This window comes from Bubalus kerabau, chromosome 4 (assembly GCF_029407905.1).
Source record: "Bubalus kerabau isolate K-KA32 ecotype Philippines breed swamp buffalo chromosome 4, PCC_UOA_SB_1v2, whole genome shotgun sequence".
Classification (NCBI taxonomy): domain Eukaryota; kingdom Metazoa; phylum Chordata; class Mammalia; order Artiodactyla; family Bovidae; genus Bubalus; species Bubalus kerabau.
The window spans coordinates 137,318,708-137,344,011 of record NC_073627.1 but is presented as its reverse complement, the minus strand read 5'-3'; the positions used below and the strand labels follow the sequence as shown (position 1 = coordinate 137,344,011).

The window sequence follows — 25,304 nt, the reverse complement described above, 5'->3', positions numbered from 1 at the left end:
CCCTCCTCTTCTCTGGACTGACCTTGGTTTTGCTCCTGTTCAATTCCCCCATTCTTCCCTGTTATCACCAACCAGCAATGGGTAAGGTCACGTACTTCATTATGATCCTTCTTTACAAAGACTCCTATTCTCCATGTCAGTGCCCTTTGCCCTGACCTTTGACCCCTACTGCATCCCACCCCTTCAACATGGTCATATCCTATGGAGTTACCTGCTGAAGTTGACAACAGACTGATTCTCACGATGGGTCCAGCACCATGGTGATTCCCGAGCCCACCCTCCCCGCCCCTGCAACCTCATCCCCAGCATGCTGAAGGCCTGCACCGTGCCCTCCAGAGTCAGTCAGTGGGGCCAGGACGTCCTCGGTCACAGCCGGTGACACTGCTTTCCTGAAAAGCATCGGAGTCAATTCTCCCACCTCGACCATTGCCTCATCCACATGGGGTCCCCTGCTTGGCTTTATAAGAATGAGAGCCATCCAGGGTCTTTTTCTGCTTTTCTTCTTTTGAGGGGACAGAGGCCACAATGTTTTTGTCGGTAGTGATTTTGTTCATTGTCTGCGTATTTTTGCAAAATTTACCCTCTCCCCATTAGAAGCTGTGCTGGCCAGCAGCGGGGGGGAGGAGCCCAAAGGAGCATGGGATTGCTGTACTCAGGTCCCATCACCCTCTACTTTCTCTCCCCCTGTTCCAGTGTTTCCTTTTGTTTCCATCTCCAAACCTGAGCGGTAAAGGATGGGGGAAAGAGAAGTTTCTCATTGCACCAAGAAGCACTGCTTCCAGGGCTGAAGCTCTGAAAAACCTCTGCCACCTTCTCAGGCCTGGTTGCCCACAGCCCCGGAAGCAATGCTGGCAGAGGGCAAGCCTTCTGCTTGCGGCTTCTGGCAGCTGCACCACAGAGGTGGAAGCCTGGAGTTGGGCTCTGAAGGCTTAATTTCTACCCTGACTTTTCCAGTGAGGGTTTGAGTAGGCTCCACGTGGAAAGGCCCACAAGTCCATAAATGGAGACGTGGGGCCAACAGAGGTAGGACCCTGCCTGCCCACTGCTGCTCCCTGGGAGGGGGCCGCCTGCGCAGACCAGGACACACAGCTTCCCAGCAGGAGAGTTTCCCCTTTGATGCTAGGGTTCTGCGACCCACAGACAAGATGCCACAGTCCTCAGCTCTCTCCCCGATGCCCGCCTCCAAGAGTTGTCTCCCGGCCAGCCATGGAATCAGGACCTCTGCACAGGGCCACTGCTCTGGTCCACGAGGCCAGGCTCCCTCCTCTCTGTGCTGAGCTATGTTGGCTGGTGAGGGCAGCTCCACGCAAAGGGTCCTGGTTATGCGAGTCCTCTGTCCCTGGGAGGTGTAAGGGGCGATGCGGAGGAGCAGAGGGGCAAAGACAAGTGGGGACAACAGCAGCAGGGTCAGAAGAGGGTGGCAGCATCTCAGACCACAGCCGAGGAGGAGGATGGGGACGCTGAGGAGGCGGCCGAAGAGGACGCAGAGGACAGACTATTCCAGAACAGCCAGTGCCACTTGGGCTGCCGCTTCAGGTGCAGATAGTCCTCCTTCTCACGCTCCTTCCAGGCCCGCTGGTAGTGGTCTTCCTCCTTCAGGTACCAGACGGGTGGCCACCGGTGTTTCTCGAAATACTGCTGGTTTTCTGGGGCAGAACGGCAGTAGAGCTGGGTGAGGAAGACACAGGAGGAGGGGCAGAGGGACTCCCAACCCTGCCCCGCTGCCATGGAACATGCCTCTGGTCCTCCTAGGCCCACATGCCAACCCCTGGGGACCAGAAGCGGAAGCACTGCCTTCACTGAGCCCCCAAAGAGAGTCAGTTGCCCAAGGAGTGGAGCCAACAGTCCACACTGGGGAAAGGCATTTCCACTTGCGTTTTTCTTCAAAGGCAGAGGGAAGATCCTATCAAGGCTTGGAGAATAAAGCAGGCTGCAACAACGGATGAGGGAGAAACGGTGAGAAGAGCTGTGGGCAAGAAGATGCTCAGCCTGGCTGGGCCGACAGCAGGTGCAGCTGGCAGAGATGAGGTTCTGAGAGGGGAGGTGTGGGGGGTGGGGGTATGCAGGAGGTCAGATGGGAGGGAAGGCTAGGCTGAGGGGTTTGGACTTCTTCTAGAAGGTGTGGGGGCTCCACGAAAGTTTGGGGCCAGGGAAGTGAGGCAGTTGGAGCTGTGCTTTAGAAAGAAAATGCTAGAAGGGTGACGAGGAGAGAGCAGGAGTGGGAGACCTGGTAGAGCACTAGTGGGGAGGAGGGTCACAGCAGAGCAGACGGTGCCCAGTGAAGAAACTGGGGGAGGCCAGCCACACCTCTCCCTGGATCCCATGAATCCTGGACCCCTGGCTTCCTGTCAGGCCCCAGGACCTGAGACATCAATTAAGCAGAGACCAAGCTGCAGGGACCCCAGAGGATGCCCAGATCTGTGTTGTCCAAGCTGTGACTTGTGCCCATTCCTAGGTTATGAAATTAATGTCATGAGTCGTGAACAGTGTTAAAAACAACTGATAAATTTTTCAATACGTGTACTAGGTCACAAGATACAATGTAATTCTTGATAACCTAGAGGGGTGGGATGTGGGGATGGGAGGGAGGCTCAAGAGGCAGGGGATATATGTATAATTATGGCTGATTTGCAGTGTTGTTTGGCAGAAACCAACCAACATTGTAAAAATTAACAAACAAACAAAAATGTTTTTCTTAATGTGGAGTTTGGTCCACAAACATCTAAAAAATACCACCTCTAGTCTGACTGTACCTGTGAAAAGCAGGAGCTCAGAGGGGCAGAGTGAATTGCCCAAGGTCTCTGGTGGGCCGGGGCGGGGGGGCCGCCCTCCCCACCAGTGCTTTTTCCAGGACCCCCTCCGCTGGGCTGGCTGCATGTTTGCAGGCTACTCCCCACCCACAGGGGTCTTTGGCAGCCTCTGGGCGCCCTGGGTCAGAGGCTTGGACCCAAGGACAGGGAGGCGACAAATGCCGCTGGGGATGCTCACCTGGGGACATGGCCTTCATGTCTCGGGGGAACTTGCGACACACATTGTTGTAGTTGGTGCAGATGTGGTGAAGACACCAGTCAGCCAACTGGTACGCACAGTGGAACTGGGAACAGACAGGAGCATGTCTGTGCTGGGACCTCTGGGCCAAGGTCTGCACACAGATGTCTACTTTTGCCTTCAGAGCCAGAGCTTTGGCGCAGGTGGGCAAAGGCCCTGAGTCACAAAGAACCCACCTCGAGAGGCAAGGCCACACAAAACCATGACGGAATGACATGGATTTGCTCCTTGGCCCCACCACCACCACCACCTCACCCGTGACCTGCCCCCAGCAGCCCCAGAAACCCACAGTCCTATGAGGTAGCCTCTTACTGGGTCTGCCCTCCTCAGATCTGACCCCTCATCCTCCATGCTGGACCAGAGCAGCCTACATTAAGGTGCTGACAACCGGCTTAGAGAGCTGGCCTCCCAGGCATATCTGCCATATTTTAACTTCATAAACTAATCTTTAGAATGTTTGGCACCCTGAGGATTCATAGGGGAGATTTTGCTTGCCTGTTTTGGGTGGCTCAGACAGTAAAGAATCTGCCCACAATGCAGGACACCTGGGTTCAATCCCTGGGTCAGCAGGATCCCCTTGAGGAGGAAGTGGCAAACCACTTCAGTATTCTTGCCTGGAGAATCCCATAGACAGAGGAGCCTGGCAGGCTAAAGTGCACGGGGTTGCAGAGAGCCAGACATGACTGAGCAACTGACACTATCACTTGGGAAATTGGAGGAAGGAAGTCCATCTTAGATGGAGAGTCCCCAGTGTGCCTTAAATGACCCCAGCAGGCAGCAACCACGTCTATACAGGGCTCTGGTTTCCCTCCCAGGCCCAATGGTTGCCTGAAGTCTCCGTCCCTTCCTGCCACAGCCAGCCTCTTCTCTTGGCATGTTGGGGTGAATCCTCTGGCCTGCAGGATAAGATGGGTCTGCCCCCTGGGGGAACCAAGTCTGTCAATGGGTTCCCTTCCTACCCACCACCTCCCGAACCCTCCCCATTTGCTGCCAACAGGCAGAGCCCAGAGCTGACAATGTTGGAGAGATTCCTTCCCTGCCATCCTACCTGAGCCAGTTCCAGGAACACAAGGACGTCCCCGTCGATATCCACCATCATCTGAGTTGCTTCCATGAGCCCAGTCACTGTGTACTGCTCTGTGACACACACACAGCCAGGAATGGGCTGAAGAACCACAGGAGTGGACAGGCACTTGTTTATCCCCGCCCCGACCCCAGCAGGGGCCCACAGCAGGGCAAAGAGAGGTCCAGGGCAAGTCTCAACAGGCCAGGAAAGGCCACAGGAGATTTAAGTCCGCTCTTACCAGTGAGAAAACCAGGATTGGAGCAAGACTTTCCCACTGGAGAGGAGGTGGGAAGTGAAGGCAGAGACTAGAATAACCTATGAAGTTTTTTAAGCTACATATGTTGCAGCAAGGAGTTATACAGGTGGGGTGAAAGCCCCCACCCCTGAGAATCAGCCACTGATACTGATGGGAGAGGGTATTAAATCTCAAATTTGCTGAGAACTATCGATTAGAACTAAGGATTAAATCAAGTTGTTCATTTTAATTTAAATTTTGTAACAAATTGTGTACTAACCTTGCATTTTATGTTAAGACCTTTCTAGGGAAGAAGTAAACACTTTGAGTTCTGAATTTTAACTGTAGCAGTATAAACTGATAAAGTATTTTATCTTTAAAAGTAATATGTCTCAGCTGAGTCCATGGAAAAAGACCTAGAAAGAACAGCCATCCCAATAGCAAAAGCATTGCTAATGCAAATACTGTAGCCTTGAAATCCCATTTCCAACTACAGGAAGCCAAGACTTCCTAGAGAAATGGCTGATACCGGGTATGGGGCAGGAAATGTACACAATGAACCTGGCACATCTTGTCATTCCAGAGCACCGAAAGCTCCTCTAGAGACTCTGCAGCCAACTCGAGAAGACTTCTACAGGTTAAAGGAACAGCAGAGTATCTGAGTTTCCATAAAGCTAATTGCGATGATTTAAAACCGATAGCTGGAATCAAGATTGCCGGGAGAAACATCAGTAACCTCAGATATGCAGAGGACACCATCTTTATGGCAGAAAGCAAAGAACTAAAGAACCTCTTGATGAAAGTGAAAGAGGAGAGTGAAAAAGTTGGCTTAAAACTCAACATTCAGAAAACTAAGATCATGGCATCCGGTCCCATGACTTCATGGCAAATAGATGGGGAAACAATGGAAATACTGAGAGACTTTATTTTGGGGGGCTCCAAAATCACTGCAGATGGTGACTGATGCCGTGAAATTAAAAGATGCTTGCTCCTTGAAAGAAAAGCTATGACCAACCTAGACAGCATATTAAAAAGCAGAGACATTACTCTACCAACAAAAGTCCATCTAGTCAAAGCTATGGTTTTTCCAGTAGTCATGTATGGATGTGAGAGTTGGACTATAAAGAAGGCTGAGTGCTAAAGAATTGATGCTTTTGAATTGTGGTGTTAGAGAAGACTCTTGAGAGTCCCCTGGACTGCAAGGAGATCCAACCAGTCAATCTTAAAGGAAATCAGTCCTGAATATTCATTGGAAGGACGGATGCTGAACCTGAGACTCCAATACTTTGGCCACTTGATGTGAAGAACCCACTCATTTGAAAAGATCCTGATGCTGGGAAAGATTGAAGGCAGGAGAAGGGGACGACAGAGGACGAGATGGGTGGATGGCATCACTGACGTGATGGACATGAGTTTGAGTAGGCTTCAGGAGTTGGTGATGGACAGGGATGCCTGGCATTGTGCAGTCCATGGGGTCACAAAGAGTCGAACACGACTGAGCAAGTGACCTGAACTAAAAGCCAATAGAGTATGTTCAAGTCCAAAAATTCATAATCACATGTAATATTAATAACAAATAATGGTTACTCTCAAAGGATGATAGGAAACAAATGTGTGTCTTGAAAACTGGTAAACAGGGACTTCCCTGATGGTCCAGTGGCTAAAACTCTACACTTCCAATGCAGGGGACCCAGGTTCAACCCCTGGTAAGGGAGCTAGATCCCACATGCCGCAACTGAAGATCCTTCATGCCACCACTAAGACTCCACTGCAGCCAAATAAGTACATGAATATGAGAGAAAAGAAAAACAACTGGTAAATTAAAATACCACATATTCACCTGCCTTTCCTACATGAACTATTCTACTGGGAAATCAAACTATAGGTGAGGGAAAGTTTCCCTCCTTTGGAAAGTATTCTAACAGATTAAAAAAGAAAAAAAAAGACCTGGAATATTACCATTTCACAACAGTTAATAAATAAATGGATCCAGGCAATAAAACTCAAAGGCTGCTAACACCACAAAAAGAGAGAAAAGCAGATGATCTATGTTTCTTGATGAAAAGCAGAAACAGCCTACAAAATGTAGTCTCGCCAAAAGAAGACTGGATCTAATCTAGCCTCTAGACCTGAAGGCCAGTTGATAGGAAGGAAACATGGTGGATACAGAAAGGCGATCAGTAAAAAACTCTAGGTTCCCTGGATCAGAGGGTTTTTCCAACATATCGCAAGGGCAAGTTCTGTTTTTGTTTTTAACAGACAAGGTACTTACAGATTAAAAAAACCTTAAAAGATATATAAAAAATAAAATCATGCTACAGTGTTTCAGGATGTACACTTGGATGATATAACTATGAAGAAGAGTAAGGAAGAGCAGTTATAAAATCTTAGCGCAATAGGCAGAACGGTTACTTTGGGGTGGGGAGGGCCTATGGTTGAGAGGGACAGACTGGGGGCTCTGGTGTGGCGAGCAAGGGCCACTTCGGTTTGTAATAGTTTATTAAGATAAACACATATTACATGTTTTCGTGCAATATTTAACATTTTAAAAATTAAGCTTAAATTAATAACTTCATAGTAAGCTTATATCACAAAACATGTCACTTATTATACAACACTTGGCATTTTCCACTGTTCCTTTACAAGGTACATAGAAACATATTTTTTAAATATGTTTTTTAGCAATTATGAAGCATTTCCCAGGAAAGGTCATTCAATGTTATTTTCTATAAGCCTTTCCATGCAGCAGTGAGAGGTAACATTTTTAATGGCTACCTTGCAAAATCCATCCACATGTGCTTAACCAGTGTGCCTGTTTGACTTGTTTCTGATTGCTTGCTATGATGAAACAAACTTAAAGAAACACCTGAATACATTTTTTTTTCATTTGGGCCATTTCTTTGTAGCAAGTCTTTCAAAAGTTATTTAGTCTAAGAGTTTGGACTGTTTTCTATGTTCTGGGAATGTTGCACCACTTTTTCAAATTGTTGCAGCTGTGATCTTATTTATTTTTTATTTATTTATTGGTCGCACCACTCAGCATGCAGGATCTTAGTTCCCTAACCAGGGATTGAACCCATGCCCCCTGCAGTGGAAGTGCAGCCTTAACCACCAGACCACCAGGGAATTCTGCAGCTGAAATCTCTAGAAGCCTCTTACTCCCTGCCCTAAAGCCCTCAGTGTCCCCTGACCTGCCTCTGCAGGCTCAGCTCTTAACATTTGATTCTGGTCAATCATTTCCACCTCTTCCAGGGACCAAGCGCCACCTTTCAATTCATTTCTCGTCATAGGATCGCTGCTTCCCTCATAGCCAAGTCCCAGTCTTGATCATCGGCCGAGGGCCACAGCAGCTCTGACACCAGGTCCTTCCCTGAACCTCAACTCAGTGTCTGAGGCCTTGCTATCTGCCGCCGACCCACCCAAGGACATTAACCTGGACATCAATGCCAGTACAGGTACCAACACCAACATCAAAGGAACGCACATGCTGACTCCAGCTCAGGAGCACCACCTGTCGGCGGGCACCACAGGCTCCAGACGGCTTCTCATCTGCACTGCACCATCTCTCCTCCTGCCCTGGCACCCCAAGCGCTGCTCCTTGTCTCCCTCCTGCCCCAGTCCCTGCTCCACCCAAGCCTCTGGGGTTGGTCCATCCTGAAACCTGAGCTCTAGCTCACAGGATCTTCCAGGAATCAAAGAATTAGGAGTGACCAACAATTAGGTCAATGTTTACTGTGTTTCTAGAAGAAGAAAGAGAAAGGGAAGGTAGAAGAGAAGAAGCAAATGAGAAAGGGGAAGAAAAACGAAAGGCAGAAAGAGGAGATGCAAGGGTAGGAATGAGGAATGGTGTTCTGTTCTTTTTGGCTTCTTAAGCTTGCCTGAGTGTGGCCAAGCTGAGAACCTCGAGCCCTGGCATCTACTGGTGCCCACGTGCTGCACCGCAATAACCTCTAGAGAGACCTATAAGGTGACACCACCAAGCATCCCTCTCACACATCTCTTTACATCCACGTCCTCACCGCAACCCCAATACGCACCGATGTATCTCACGCTATGTTAACATATCCCCTTGGTGCTGGTGGCCTGTCCCCTAGGAGGAGACAGGTGAGAGGAGAAATCCTGACTCCCAGGGGATCCCCTGACTCCTCCTCCTCCTCCCTGGAGGCTCCTCCCCTGGGCTTAGCTACCTGTGAGGGTGACCAAGTGCGGCAGGCAGAGGCGGTTGGCCAGGATGATGAGTTTCATGTCGTCCAGGTCGGGGCTGGAGGTGAACATGCCAGTGTACAGGTACTCCAGCATGGCCCACATGCAGCTTTTGCTTGTTTAAGGAAATACCACCTGTGAATGGGAAGGAATGGAGCAGGCTGGAGCAAGGTCCAGCTTTAGGGAAAGAGCAGCAGTTCCGAAGAACTCAGAAGGCTCTGGCCTGGACAGTTGGTCTCCCATAGACAGGCTGCCACCCCTCTGTGGTCCCTTGACCTGCTCAGAACCCCTCCTTCCCCAAAGGCTAATCTCCCATACCAACAGCCTTCAATGAACCCATCTGCTGAGCACCTGTGAGCAGGGCTCCAACAGCTTTTAAAAGGACCTGGACTCGCGTTAGCATCTTTCTGGTGTGGAGGAAGCATAAAGGAGTCCTGCCGGCCAACTGCACCTGGCCCCACTCTATCCTTCGGGGAGCAGTGCAAGTGGGATGTGGATGAACAAAGCGAACACCAGCTGATCTCTCTGGGCTGCTCAAAGCTACAGCTCTGGGCCTCTGGGATCTCTCCAGAGCAGGACCAACACAAAAACTGCTTTCTCATCAGCCGCCAGCCTCTCCAGGCTGCACTGGGAATTGGCTGGAACTTTACAGCTGCTTCTGTGACTCTGGAGAGTTCCCATCTCACACTTTGCACATCTCAACCCACTCATGCTTCAGGGAGCAGAGACCACTCAAATCTCGAACTCTCCTCTTCACCTCCCAGAAGGACTCCCTTTCCAGTGTGTGCTAAGTCGCTTAAGTCATGTCCGACTCTGTGCGACCCTATGGACTGTAGCCCACCAGGCTCCTCGGTCCATGGGATTCTCCAGGTAAGAATACTGAAAAGGGGTGCCCTTCCCTCCTCCAAAGGATCTTCCTGACCCAGAAATCGTAGGAAATCCCTTCTCTGGGTTATAGGATGCTATGCTCTAACATTCTTTGTTCAGCTTTTCATTCAAGTGCTTGCTGAGCACTGGCTAAGGGACCAGAGCTGAGAAGGGTACTCAGCAGAAATAAAAGACCTCATCCCCATACTCAAGGGAAACCTCAGATCAGCTGGAGAAACTTGCTGTGGACCCTTGGAACTTTAAGTAGATTCACAAAGGAGGACACTGTTAACTACAAGGCTGAGGGATGGACAGTCAGTGTCAGAGTTCAGAGAAGGGTAGAAAGGAGGTCAGACTTGAACCCCAGTCTTGATTTGGCTAGAACTCCCACTGACTCCTGATGTTTCCTCTTAGTAATTTTCTACCCTCTGACTCCCACCCTACACCTTGACTATAAACCCCACTTGATCATGCTCAATTAAGAATTAAAACCAGTTCTATACTGAGGTCTCTTTTCCCCTATTGCAATAGTTTCTGAATAAAAATCTGTTCTTACTGCTTTAAGAAAAAAGTTTTTTCTCAACTATAGAGCTAGGATGTGACCATAATTGCCCATCTTGGTATACTGCAAAGTCCTTGGCTATAGGAGCCATCTCATAAACTTCTCTTGGGCCCATCACTTGGTGGTTTGTACAGAGTCAGGGCTGAAGGAAGTACCATGAAGTGACAGATGCCTCAGATGGAAAGGGAGTAAGCCTCTCTCCCTCCCAGCCATTTCCATCCTAGCCTTACCTCCCTGGTGGAACTCTCCACAAATGGCCCCCCAAACATGGCAGCCATCCAGTCACAGCTAGAAATCAACAGGGGCTTGTGGGCGCTGATGGTGCCATCATCCAGGATGAAGGTCACATCTGTTGGGTGAGAGAAGATGCATCACGTGAGGATGGGGTGAAAGAATAGGGGACAACCAACCCCACGGGTAGACACTGCTCCCAGGTGACTGCTTTCTCCTGAAGCCACACTCTGTGAGCACCACATGACCACAATCTCAAGCTGGGGGCTCTAGGTTTCAGGAGCAGAGCCGCAGTATCTCCAGGACATCAGTGGCTGAGATGACTCAGAATGCTACTCGGACCAACCCAGATTCTGCCGAAGGCTCCTGGAGGGAAGTCCCCTGCCTTTGGGACAGCAGCTCCTAAGCCTGTTTCATACCTGAGAAGGTGCCTTTGGCCAAGCACTCCTTAGCCCGGTTGGTCTGGCGGACATGGAAGGCCTTGGTGATCTCCTGGTTCATGAAGGCCTCGTTGTTGAGGATGTTGGCCACCATCATGCGCAGCTCAAAGACCTCAAGCAGCTCAGCGATGTGGGCGATGTGCATGAGGTCTCGCTCATTCTCGTCCAGCTCCCCTGTGTACAAGTACTTGAGAACAGTCCGGAACGGCCCTGGCTGGATGGAGTTGTCCATTTTCACCACCACCATCAGCCAGGATTTATAAGTCAGTGGCTCTTCTGTCATCTCTCCCTGGATGCTCACAAAAGCTTGGCTCCAGGAAGACAGCACTCGACCTCGCCCAGGCAGGTACCCTGTCCCATTGCCCCGTAAGATCCCGTCGCTGGTGGATGCCCGGAGCCCAATAGGCCCAGAGCCCCCGCCCTCCTCCACGTTCTCACACACGTCAAAGCTCGCTGCCCGGAGCAGGAAGTCCCGGCCATGGTGGTGGTGGAGGTGGTGGTGATGGTGGTGGTGTTGATCAGGGTGACCTCGGTGGTCCTCTGAGCGGGGACCCCCTGACTCCGAGGGTCCCCCCAGCTCCCCCTCACTCAGGTCCATGAGGAACAGGTCGTAGAACTTGGAAGAGGATGTGGAGAGGTAGATCTTGTGGGCGAAGATGCGCACCCGCTCCTGAAGCACAAGGATGACGTCTGCACACAGCGGGTCCTCCAGAAGGTGGGCAGCGCACTCCTCGCTGCTGGAGGGGGGGTCGGGCACCACAATGAGCGGGGGCGGCGGCTTGGGGGGGGCGGGTCAGGAAAGGCGCCTGCAGCAGGGGCCGCTGCACATGGCGGAGATAGGACTTCCAGAACTGCTGGTGCCGGCGGGAGATAAGCGCTGCCTGGATGGCGTTGTCGATGACATCCTTGATACCGAACTGCTCCATCACTCTCGTCTCGTAGCAGGGGAGACCCAGCTCCTTGGCCACCTCTCGGCCCTTCTCCAGGGGAAGGATCTCATTGGGCTTGATGGGCTTGGCACGGTCAAGAAGGGAAGCCAAGTTCATGTCGGTGGTGGAGGGCTGGGGGGCAGGGAGATGCATTCCCCCGATCCTGTGTGTTTTTCAGCTGACTTGGGGAGTCCCTGCTGAGGATATGAGTCTAAGCCCCGGTCCTGCCCTGCTCATTTCCACTCCCTTTCTCCTCTATTTGGCCAGATCCTACCATTCTTTCAAGGCTCACTTCTAAGCCCTTCTTCTTCCAGGAAGCCCTCCATTATCTATGGTAGGCCTGGGTGATCTCTCCGGCTCAAAGTAGTGGGAGGGCTGACTGCCTCTCTGGCAATTAGCATGCTGGTTTTTAATATATTCACCTATCCAGTTCGTCTCCCAGCAAGATTATAAGCTCCTTTCATACAAAGATTGCCTCTCCTTCGCCTTCTCTCCTCATGATGCTTAGCCCAGTATTGCCCACTCAGTGTGTAATGGATGGATGGGTGGATGGATGAAAGAATGACCATTCTTACTGGCCCCCTATGTGAGTCTGCTTCAAATGGAGGGAGAGAAGTGAGGCTCTGTGCATTCTCTCAGGGCTGAGCAGGGAGTTGGGGGACACACAACTTCCCCCCACCCCCTCTTCCCCTTCCCCATCTGCCAGCTTTCCCTCCCTAGGCACCAGGACTCCCTCCCTACCTAGCCAGGGTATCCTGGCCCTATTGACAGCGTCCAGGTCAGCGTAACGCTGGTCCACCTGGCAGCCCACCAAGATGACAGGTGCTCGGGGGCAGAAGTGCTTGATTTCTGGGTACCACGTGGTCTTGGCATGGTGGAGGGAGTTGGGGTTGGCAATGGAGAAGCACAGAACCACCACATCAGATCTGGGGGTGGGAGAGAGTGAGGTTATAGGCAGAAAAAGCTAGTGATGGGTTCCCTGCTGCTGGAACAAGGGAGAGCACATACCCAATGGCATCCCTACACTGCAATCCCACAAATGTCATACGGATCGGCTCACGTGATCTTCCCCAAAACATGTAATCATAGCACCTCCTATTTCTGTACCCCCAAGTTAGCACTTGAGAGCTTTCAAAGACTCTTGGGCTGACCTTACAGCTCTCTTGAGATTTAGACATGACCGCTTTTACCATCTCATCTGAGAAAACTCATCTCAGAACAGCCTTCCTAACTGCTCAGAGTCCCAGCGTTACTGAACTGAAACCCGGCCTCCCGACTGCAAAGCCGGCTCCCTGCCCAGCCCGGGCTGCCTTCCCATCAAGGGTCTCCTAGGGCTGATTTCTCCACTCCTTCCTCCCAGTTTCAGAGTGAAACTCCTTTAACTCAGTTTTACAGAGTGTCCTCATACCTCGGGGAAAAACCCCATCCACTTGGCTCCCTGCAGGCAGCGGGGGCCTTCCCTACCTCCCATAAGTAAAGCGCCGGTCTTTGTGGTGGTCTCCGAAGGTTTCCCAGAGGCGGAGAGACATGCTCACATCTTCTACCACGTCTTGGGGAATGTTCCAGCACCTGGCAGGGGGTGGAGAGGGGGTGGGGTGGGACAGGGAGAGGGGAGAGAAGCGAAGGCAATGGTTCCTGGGGGCCCTGCATGCCGACTCAGGGTGGGGTCAGCTCACTCCTGGGTCCCACAGCATGGGGGCTGGAGGGACAACTAGTGTCTCCCTCTGTGTGTCCTAGAACACCTGAGTCCCCTAACAAGAGCTGGCCAGGACAGAAGAGACTCCAGAGGGCAGACAGTCACGGGAGTGATGCGATCTCCCAAGGAGCCCATCCTTGTTCCCAGCTGTACCTGCCATCAGATGTTTCCCAGCCTTGGGTCTTTGGGTATCATTAGCCAGCAGTTTCTTTTCTCCTGGCAGCTCTCATCTCTCCAAAGCACCACCCCTTTCCCAGCTCCAGGGCTTCCCATTACTGGGGGCTATGTTACACAAGATGCCCCAGGCTTCTGCTCAGACAAACACAAAGGGCTGGGGACCCCTCCCCTGGGGTGGGCTCCCCTCAGGCCTCTCCCAGGAATCTGTGCTCTTCAGCTGCCTCTACTCAACCTTTAAAGGGCTTCCGTGAGCTCAGCACAGGGCCCTTCTGGAGAGATCCCTGGGGAAGAAGCCCAGATGAATGAGGCCATAGACTTGCAAACTTACCTCTTGCCATACCCGATACTGGTCAATGGCCCAAACCGTGGGCACGTGGGTGGCAAGCAACTGGTACTGGGTGAGGGTGGCATTGCAGGCCCGGGCACAGATAAGCCTGGTCTTGCCCACAGCGTTGTCCCCCACCACCACGCACTTGATGATCTCTACGTTTGGCCTTTCATAATCCATGTCAGAATCCATTAATTGGGACCTGAGGGAGAGAAGAGAAGCAGTCAAGACAACTTTGCACACCAGCCCCTGAGGGCCAGGGCCAGCAGCTCTTCTCTGCCGGGGCTGCCCCCTCTCTGAGCATTTGAGCAGAGAGGAGGACAAGGGAGTGGGTAGCTTTCCAGGCCCAGGCTCCACAGGGGCCCGAGGAGACAGGAGTCCCTTCAGGCTGAGAGGCACAGCTCCACTGGGTGAATCTCTGGTCTTCCTCCTGGTGTCTCCATGCTCCAGCAGCAGGGCTTCTGGTTGGGGAATGCCAGAGAGAGATCCCAAGGCGGAGTCTGCTTGGGGGTGGTCCCCACTCTCTTGGGAAGAGAGGTGTCTGCCTAGGAAGCTCATTTATCATCTGCTCTCCTCCTCCAGCTTTGTCTTAATTTTATTTCCTCTTCAGGTCCCATTCCAGCTCATATCTACACCCCTTCTCCACAGTATATGGTGATGTATTTTACAACTTAGAAAAATTCTGTATCCCTAAAACACGTAGTGTTTCTTTTGTGGAAAAAATATTTATGAGTGAGATTGTATGCTATTGTGGCAGGAGGTTGGGTGGAGGACAGTAGAGAAGTATCAGTGAGTATAAATTTTATATTTTGTACCCAGCACATAGCTCAACACTTAGATATTATTCCATTAAAAAAGAAAGAAAGAAATCACCTAGACCTGCATTCTGGTTTCATCTCTATTAGTAAAGAGCTGCATGCACTCAGAGCGGCAGGTTTCCTCTCAGATTCCTCCTCTGTGAAGTAAAGGTTTCTACATTATGATCTTGAGTTTTTTTTCCTAGCTCCTGCTTTCTGATTTTAAATGTAGTATCTCCTGTAAATGTGTGATTGCAGAGATCCTTTGGTTCTGGGGAGTCTGAAGAACAGAGTATCACCTAAACATCAGTGTGTCATGGCTGTGCTATTTCTATACTGATGCCCCAATATGTTTTTGGCCAGATACTGAAGCAGCCTAACTTCAGCCATAAAGTACAAACATTGCAGATATTTCAAACACTGCAATGCCTCTATGATGCACAATGCCCCATGTCATTTCTCCTGCTTATTGGCAATGCCTCATCATTGTTGTATAAATATGCATACCCTGTTGCATTCCCCATTTATTTCTAGTTCTCATCCCTATGATTTATAGCCATTAGGACTTGGCAAAAGAGGAATGAGAAGGAAAATACAGTATTCTTAGCTTGTGAGGTTTACTAAAAGATGCTTACTCCTTGGAAGGAAAGTTATGACCAACCTAGACAGCGTATTACAAAGCAGAGACATTACTTTGCCAACAAAGGTCCGTCTAGTCAAGGCTATGGTTATACCAGTGGTCATGTATGGATGTGAGAGTTGGACTGTGAAGAAGGCTGAGCGCCAAAGAATTGATGCTTTTGAACTGTGTTGTTGGAGAAGACTCTTGAGAGTCCCATGGACTGCAAGGGGATCCAACCAGTCCACCCTAAAGGAGATCAATCCTGGGTGTTCATTGGAAGGACTGATGTTGAAGCTGACACTCCAATACTTTGGCCACCTGATGCGAAGAACTGACTCATTTGAAAAGACCCCGATGCTTAGAAAGATTGAGGGCAGGGGGAGAAGGGGACAACAGAGGATGAGATGGTTGGATGGCATCACCGACTCAACGGACATGGGTTTGGGTGGACTCCGGCAGTTGGTAATGGACAGGGAGGCCTGGCATGCTGAAGTTCATGGGGTCACAAAGAGTCAGACTCAACTGAGCGACTAAACCGAACTGAACTGAACTGTTATGTTTACAGAGGGAGAAGGCAGGCTTGTTAATATTCTGTTCAGGCACTGCTGTGTTATGGGAGACTTTCCCAATCTCTTTCTTTCCTCTTCCTTCCTGCTCTAGACTGGATTAGGTGTCGCTCCTTATCCTTCTGTAACCTTGTATTCCTATCATTTAATGTGCCAGATTGTTTCCTTTTATTTATTTTATTATTATTGGCTGCACTAGATCTTTGTTGCTGGGCGGGTGGGGGGTTTGCTGTCGTTATGGCCAGTGGGGGCTACTCTGCGTTGCAGTGCATGAGCGTCTCACTGCGGTTAGGTGGCTTCTCTGTTGCAGGGCACAGGCTCTAGGGGCATGGGCTTCAGTAGTTGTGGCTCCTGGGCTCTAGAGTGTAGGCTAAGCAGTTGTGGCACACGGGTTTAGTTGCTTAGAGGCACTTAGGATCTTCCCAGACCAGGGATCAAACTCATGTCCCCTGCATTGGCAGGCGGATTCTTATCCACTGTACCACCAGCAAAGTCCCCCATGTTGTTTTCTAAGTTTCTGTTTTTGTGCCTGTATCTCTGACTAGCTGAAGTGCCCTCCTGTTAGGGACTGTGTTGTTAATTATGTTTGTTTCTAGCACAGTGCCTGGCATATCCGGAGGACTTTGTTGAATGAATAAGTGAATGAATTTAGTTGACCAAACTCTGAATAAAGAAACAATTTAATCAAAGCCTATCCTTTATTGCATAGCAATATTTACCTGAATACAATGTATTAATAAAATAGTTGAATCTTTGATCTATTTGAATGACTGTTTCTTAGCTGTTTGGGGCTGAAATACCTCTACATTTAATTGCCTCCATGTTCAGACTGAGGAGCTTGAGCAAAGAACAGGTGTGGGAAATCCCTTTTCTTTCTTCAAAGCACCCACACCACAGAGGCTGTTGCTATCTACCTATTAACAGCCATGACTCTTTAGAATAACTCAGTGACTTTTGTGATTCTGTTCAATTTCACTCCAAAGAATTGATCCCTGTTTATTTTTTTAATATTTATTTATTTGGCAGTGTTGGGTCTGAGCTGTGGCATGCAGGATCTTTTGTTGTGGCACCTGGGCTCAGTAGTTGAGGCTTAGTCACATGTGGGATCTTAGTTCTTTGATCAGGGATGAAACCCATATCCCCTGCATTGGAAGGCAGATTCTTAACCACTGGATCACCAGGCAAGTCCAAATGTATCACTTTGTCATCTCACTGTCCGCTTCCACTCTTTCCGTCCAAATTGTTCTATATTTTCAGTCCAGCATAAAAGTAACTTGGAAGCCATCATTGTGTCCTAACAAAGGTCTGAAAAAGCAATAAATGAACAACTCTTAGACCCATCAGAGAACTGAGGTCAAAGGGCAAACTTCTATCACCAAAACTGGGGAAACAGATAAGCTACAGAGAATCACACTTGCTAGAGCAGACACCTGCAAGAGAAATCCTCCTTTGAAACCAGCATCAAGGTATCAAAAAACTACATGTGTGGATAAGTCTGAAAATTAAAAACACCAAGAAGGCCAGTCTTAGAAGGAATCCCTTGAAGTGAGGAGTTTTACTTCCAGGAGCTCTGCCAGGTTCTCACAGTGAAGATTAAAAAAAATCCTGTTGCTTCCCACAGGGAGGAGGGGGACACTAGCAATTTGAAACAGGGTTTAGGAGAAACTTTTTTTTGGTGTTCTTTGGAAGGAATGATGCTAAAGCTGAAACTCCAGTACTTTGGCCACCTCATGTGAAGAGTTGACTCATTGGAAAAGACTCTGATGCTGGGAGGGATTGGGGGCAGGAGGAGAAGGGGACAACAGAGGATGAGATGGCTGGATGGCATCACCGACTCGATGGACGTGAGTTTGGGTGAACTCCGGGAGTTGGTGATGGACAGGGAGGCCTGGCGTGCTGTGATTCATGGGGTCTCAGAGAGTTGGACACGACTGAGCAACTGAACTGAACTGAAGTGTGGTTTTATTAACCATTCAAGTACAGTAGGATCTGGGAGTGTTAGTCTCAGTTGTATCCGACACTTTGTGACCCCCATGGTCTGTAGCCCACCAGGCTCCTCTGTCCGTGGCATTTCCCAGCAAGAATACTGGATTCGTTTGCCATGCCCTCCTCCAGGGGTTCTTCCCGACCTGGGGATCAAAACTGTGTTTCCTTCGTTGCTGGCAGATATTTTACTGTCAAAGCCACAGGGAAGTAGCATCCAGGAAGATGTGGGCAAAATCAGGATTTCAAAGTTTCAGCATCTTAACAGTATGAAGGAAGTCCCTACATACTCTCCTCAAAAATGCTTTTCTGCATCTTTTGATATGAGCAAACCATTTTCTTCTTTTGCTTGTTGATGTGGTGGATTACGCTGAATGATTTTCCTATATTAAACCAGTCTTGCATACCTGGGATAAATCCCACTTGGTCATGGTATATAATTCTTATGCTTGATTAGATGTGCTAATGTTTTGTTGAGGATTTTTGCATGGACATTTGAAAGATGTTAGTCTGTAGTTGTCTTTTCTTGTCATGTCTTTCGTTTTGATATTAGGGTAATGCAGGCCTCATAGAATGAGTCAGGAAGTATTCCCTCTGCTTCTATTTTCTGGAAGAGACTGTGGAAAATTGGTAAAATTTCTTCTTTAAATGTTTGGTAGAACTCACCAGTGAACCCATCTGGGCCTGGTACTTTCTGTTTGGGTATTTTATTCATTACTGATTTGATTTCTTTAACAGATATAGGCCTATTCAGATGGTCTATTTTTCTTAAGTTCTACCAAACGGATTTGGCCCATTTTATCAGGGTTATCAAATTCATAGACATAGTAGTAGCTCATAATATTACTTGATTATTCTGTCAACATCCCTGGGATTAGTTGTTATGGTCTCTGCTTCTTCCTTGAAATTTGTCATTTCTCTCTCTCTCTCCACCACCTCCCCCCACTTCTCTCTATCCCATGAACCTCATGGGAGATTTCTCAATTTTACTGATCTTTTCAAACATCCAGCTTTGGTCTGGTTGATATTCTTTATTGATTTCCTGTTTTCAGTTGTGTTGATTTTTATTCTGGTTTTTATTTGTTCTTTTCTTTCTCTTACTTTGAATTTAACTTGCTCTTCTTTTTGCTAGTTTTCTAAGATGAAATCTTAGACTATTGATTTTAGATCTTCCTTCCTTTCTCACATGTGCATTCATTGCTACAAAGTTGCCTCCATGCACTGCTTGTGCTGCAGCCCACAAAGTTTAATACATTTTATTTTTACTTCCATTTAGTTCAAAATATTCCATTTCTCTAAATCCTTTTTCATGTGACCATGTGTGATTGAGAAATTATTATTTAATTTCCAATATTTTAGGATTTTCCAGTTGTTTCTGTTATCGATTTCTATAGTTTTATTCCATTGTGGTTTGAGAGCAGACATTGTAAGATTTTTATTCTTTAAAACTTGGTAAGGAGTGTTTTATGGCCCAGATGTGATCTATCTTGGTGAATATTCCATGTCAGCTTGAAAAGAACATGTATTCTGTTGGTTTTGGATGAAGTAGACTATAGATGTCACAGATGCAGTTGACTGATGGTGCTGTTGAGCTCAACTAGGATCTTACAGATTTTCTGCTTGATGGATCTATCTGTTACTGATGAATGCTATCGAAGTCTTTAGCTATAATAGAGGATTCTTTTATTTCTCCTTGCCTTTCTATCAATTTTTGCTTCATGTATATTTCGACACTCTGTTGTTAGGTGCATTCACATTAAAGATTGTTATGTCTTTGGAAAAATTATGCAGAATTGACTTTTTTTTTTTTCATTGCATGTTGCCCCTCTGTAATCCTGATAATTTTCCTTACTCTGAAGTCTGCTTTGTCTGAAATTAATATAAGCATCCCACCTTTCTAGTTTTAGTGTTAGCATATTTTTCTCTACACTTTTACTGCTTGTCTGTATCTCCATTGCCTTTTTTTCCCCCAAACATCATGCAGTTGAGTGTTGTTTGTTTTTATCCGCTTTGACAGTCCCTGCCTTTCAGTTGGGGTATTTCGACCACTGATGTTTTAATTATTATGTATATAGTTGAGTTATAAATCTAAAATATTTGTTACTGTTCTGTATTCATTGCCTTGTTGTTTGTTTCTTGTATTGACTTCCACTTTTTCTGGCTTCTGTGGGTTTAATTGAACACTTTATATGATTTCATTTTTAACCTCTGTTGGCATATAAGTTTTACTTCTTCTTTTTCTTTTTGTACTTTCTAAGTAGCTGTCCTTTGGTTTACAAAGGGCAACCAAGCCTGTGCACCAAAACTACTGAGCCCACCTGCTGCAACTAAGACAGTGCAGCCACATAAACAAATAACAAGAACTTAAAAATAAACTAATCCAAGTCCTTTTTCTAATAACACTATCACTTCACAGGCAGTACAGGTACTCAACAGCAATGCCATCCCAATCCCTCCCTCCCACCCTTCATAATACTGCTTTCGTTCATTTCACTTATCAAGAAGTTATCATCACTACATACATTTTGGCTAGTATCATTTGGAACAAATTATTATCTGTGGCATCAAATGGGCTTCTCTGTGGCTCAGACGGTAAAGACACCTGCAATGTAGGAGACCCGGGTTTGATTCCTGGGTTGGGAAGATTCCCTGGATACAGGAACGGCTACCCACTCCAGTATTCTTGCCTGGAGAATTCCATGGACAGAGGAGCCTGGTGGGCTACAGTCCATGGGGTCACAGAGAGTCATACACAACTGAGTGACTTCACTCCAGAGGTTTTGTTGGACCAAACGAGAATAAGTAATCTTAGAATGTCATTTGTCTGTAATCTGGATTAAATAGTCAAACTTCATAGCAATATAATTAATATAGTTTTCACTGAAGAATCAGAAAGTGGTTTGTGGATATATTTACTAGTGGATAAGCTCCAGGATGACATTCTGGCTGTCCAGAGTCTAAAGAGTTACTGGTCCATAGTCGGTGTTCAATAAAGAACTGTTGAATATATAGACCTTCTTTCAAAAAACTAAGTACAAGATTTTAATTTGCCTTTTTAAAAAATTTGTCTTATTTTATTCCTTCTCTAAAGCTATTTTCTTTATGCAAATCTTAGTGTTTGACCTCTATCATTTCCTTTCTTTCTGGAAAAAAAAAAACAAAACACCTTCCTAAAAGCATATCTTGCAAGGCCCAAGTTTCCTCAATTTTTGTTTGTCTGAGAAAGTTGTTACTTCTCTTTTACTTCTGAAGAACAATTTTCTTCCACAAAGAACCCTGGGTTGGTGGGATTTTCTTTCCTTTCACACTTTAAGTATTTTACCTCACTTTCTTCTTGGTTTTTTTTTTTTTACAATTCTTATTCTTCATCCTCTGCAGGAAAAATGCTTTTTCCTTCAGGATTTTTCTTTTTTAGAATTGAAATTCAGTTTATTCACAATCACTCATGAAACCATATAATTAAAAAAATATTTTAATTGGAGTATAATTGCTTTACGATGTTGTTAGTTTCTGCTGTACAACATCTTGAATCAGCTATCTATATATATGCATATATCCCCTCCCTCTTCAGCCTCAGGCCTCTTTTAAGAGTCTCTTTTTTTTCTTTGGTATTTTGTAGCTTGGGTATGAGATGCCTATGCATAAATTTTTTTTTAACATTTTTCCTGCTTGGTGTTCTGCTTGTTTCCTACATATGTGGTTTGATGTCTATCATTTATTTTTGAAAATGTGAAGTCATTATTTCCTCGAATACTTCTTTTTCTTCTCTTTTCCTTTTCTTTCTGGTATTCCCCTTATGTTTATGTTACTTCCTTTTTAAATTGTCCCACAGTTCTTGAATATTCTGTTCTGCTCTTTTAATTCTTTTGTTTTCCCCTTTGTACTTAGGTTTCTAAGTTTCTGTTGACATTGATTCAAGCTCACTGATGCTTCCCCTTCCGCTGATTCTATTCATGAGCGCATGAAAAGCATCCTTTTTTTCTGTTACATTGTGGGGGTTTTTGTTACTAGAATTTCTTTTTAATTTTTTTCCTGAAGTGTCCATCTCCCTGCTTACATTTCCTATCTGTTCTTGCATGTTGCCCACTTTTCTATTAGAATCATTAGCATATTATGCCTAGTTGTTTTAAATTCCCGATGTGATAATTCCAACATCTCCACCATATCTGTGTCTCATTCTGGTGCTGGCTCTATCTCTTAAACCTCAATGAGTGTTTTTGGCTTTGGTCTTTTAGGATGCCATATAATTTTCTGCTTAAAGTTAGACATAATGTAACTGGTAAGGGAACTGAGCTAAGTAGGTGTTGAGGGTGAGGTTTTATTTATTTTTGTGATAGCGGTTGCTGTCAGAGACTAAAATTCCCTTGTTGTGCTTGTTTATCTATTCTCTGTTGTCTTTGGGTTTCCCTTTAGACTTCTTTGTCAATCAAGTATAATACCTTCTCTGTCGACTTTCCTGGTGGTTCAGACAGTAAAGAATCTGCCTGCAATGCAGGAGACCCAGGTTCAGTCCCTGGGTTGGGAAGATCCCCTACAGAAGGAAATGGCAACCCACTCCAGTATGTTTGTTCGGAGAATCCCATGGACAGAGGGATTTTAACATTTTCTGCTACCGATACTTCCCATTACATATCTCTTCCTTCCGGGTAAAGTTTATATCTTTTTACTGGTTCTCACCTCTAATTCATAATAGAATCTCTTTTGGGGAGCTTTAAAATATATGTTTGGCCTGTAGAAAAGTATTAAAATGAACAAAGTTAGGACATCTCAGCACAGAAGTGATAACTATAAAACAAGAACCAAAAGGAAATTTTAGAACTGAAAATCCCATTATCTGAAATTAAAAATTCACTTGAATGTTATTAACAGAGTTTGAACACTGCAGAAGACATAATGAGTGAACTTGAAGAGAGATTTGATAGATCTAAAGAGCATTCAATCTGAAGAGCAGAGGTTAAAAAAAAACTGAAAGAAAACAAGGAACAGAGTCTTGGTGACCTTCGGGACAACACCATGGAATATGTTTGGGATCGAAGACTGAAAAGAAATAACTGAACAAATGAGAAAAAAAATGGCCGTAATTTTCTCAACTGTAGTACAAAACACCAATTTACAAATTCAAAAAGCTTAGAAAGCCCCAAAGAAAGATAAATATAAAGAAAACACCACCTGGGCACATCATAGTAACAAAGAGAAAATTTTGTGCATAAAAAAAATTTTTTTTGCATTCAAAAGACCAATGAATGACCTGACGTAAACAATGGAGCTAAGAATTAAAGTGGTGAAAGAAACCTGTTGACTCATTACTCATTTATACCCAGTGAAAATATTGTTAAAAAAACAAAGGCAAAATGAAAAAATTGTGGCAAATCATATATTCTGAATAAAGCTACAACAATGAATGTAACTAGAATAAACATGTCATTTATAAGGCTAAGATTCTCCAACTGGAAAAAAGCAAGCTGAAATTATAAGCTGTCTAAGACATGCTCAGTCGGTCACGTCCCACTCTTTGGGACCCATGGACTGAAAAGAAAAACCAATAATCTCAACCACTGCACTGAAAGTAACATCAAAAACATTTGGGAATGCATTTACAAAAGATGTATACAATCTGTACACAGAAAGCTTACCAAATGTTGTCAAGATTAAGTAAGAAAGGTCTAATATAAAACCATCTCATTGATTGCAAGACTCAATATTGTTAAAATGTTAATTCTTGTCAATCATCACTTTCAATGCAATATGGATTAAAATCCCAGCAGGACTTTTTAAATTATTTTATATAAAACATATCGAAACGCAAACAATTTCAGAGGAAAAAGAGAACAATTGGAGGACTTAAACTACCTGATTTCAACACTCACTATAAAGCTATGGCAATCAAGGCAACAGGCTTCCCAGGAGGCTTACTGGTGAAGAATCCGCCTGCCAGTGCAGGAGCAGCAGGAGACGCGGTTCCATCCCTGTGTCAGAAAATCTTTTAGAGAAGCAAATGGCAACCCACTCCCGTATTCTTGCCTGGGAAATTCCACAGCCAGAGGAGTCTGGCGGACTCCAGTCCATGGGGTCGCTAAGAGTGGACCACGACTGAACACACACACACACAATCAAGTAACGTGGTATTGGCACAGGACAGAAAATGAATAGACCCATGGAACACAATATAGAGTCCAGAAATGGAACATACAGATGGTCAATTGAATTTCAACAAAGGCAGAAATATTATTCAATGGGAAAAGAAAGTGTTTTCAATAAATGGTATTGGAACCGCTGGATAAACATATGGAGGAAAAAGGAATTTTAATTCCTACCACACCGGCCTCACAAAACGGATACAAAAGGGTGGAGCTGGAGGCTCCCGGTTGGTGTCTCCCCTGCCCAGTCCCCAGCCCACAGTCGCCCTAGCCTTGTAGGACCTAGGCTTGAGCCGCTTACCCAATACTGGACTCCCCACAATCTAAGTCCAGCAGAGCGCGGATGTTTCGGGACAGCTGGACGCGCCTGACCCACGTGGGGACCTCCTCCTCCTGGCCCGTTTGGTTTCATATGCCAATTAGCGTCCAGCAGTTCTGTTTCCCAAAGGCTTTAAAGAATCTACGGGGAAGAAAAATTTCCAAGAAAGGCTGAATGGAGTGGATTCCTCTAGCTTGCCTGACTGCAAGAGCAGTAGGGTCGAGAGGAGATGGTATGAAGTCCTGCGTGTGAAAGGCAGACGTTGACCCTGGCATTACTGCAACGCACAGGTAGTGATGGAGGAGATCCGAAGCCTATTTGTGACCTGAATTCAGACCCACCGATGGCCTTCTCTGTGACCTTCATTCTGTCCACCCACCTGTTCATTGAGTATCTACTCCAGTCAGGCACCTGGCTACTAAGATGCTAAGAGCAAACCTCTGATTCAACAACTTTCCCCTGGGACAGAGCTGCCATGTGACTCTGGAGACAGTGATACCCCTCCCTTGCACCCACACTGTCAATGAGCCTGGGAGGAGCAGAAGCTGAGAGCGGTAGTCAGAGGACCAGAGGTAGCTCAGGAGGGTCGTTGCTCCTGAGAAGGGATCCGGTTCAAGAAGAACCTTTAATGCCAACTCTGCGTGCTTCGGCCTTCCCAGGTGGCTCCCTGGTAAAGAATCCGTCTGCCAATGCAAGAGATGCAGGAGAGGAGAGTTCCATCCCTGGATCGGGAAGATCCCTGGAGGAGGAAATGGCAACCTACTCCAGTAGTCTTGTCTAGGAAAGCCCATGGACAGAGAAGGCTGGTGGGCCGCAGTCCATGGGGTCAGCAAAGAGTGGAACACGACTGAGCGACTGAGCACGCACAGGCTGCGTTCAACTGGCCGTCTAGAGAGAGAGACGGAGATTCTTATTTTTCCGGCACTGATTGAGCAATATCCTGAGTAAGACAAGGCGGGGCCACCTCCGCCTGCTTTCTCTGAAAGCGTGAGTACAGTGCGCGGGAGCGGAGGTATACAGAGGAGCCCCGCGGAGGAATACAGAGGAGCCCCGCGGCGGTATACAGAGGAGCCCCGCGGCGGTATACAGAGGAGCCCC

At 46.9% G+C, this 25,304-nt stretch overlaps 1 pseudogene; it reads right to left on the bottom strand.

The window, feature by feature from the left end:
- Positions 1 to 1,428: 1,428 nt before the first annotated feature.
- Positions 1,429 to 13,989, bottom strand: LOC129651649 (rho-related BTB domain-containing protein 2-like; annotated as a pseudogene).
- Between the last annotated feature and the right edge of the window lie 11,315 nt (positions 13,990 to 25,304).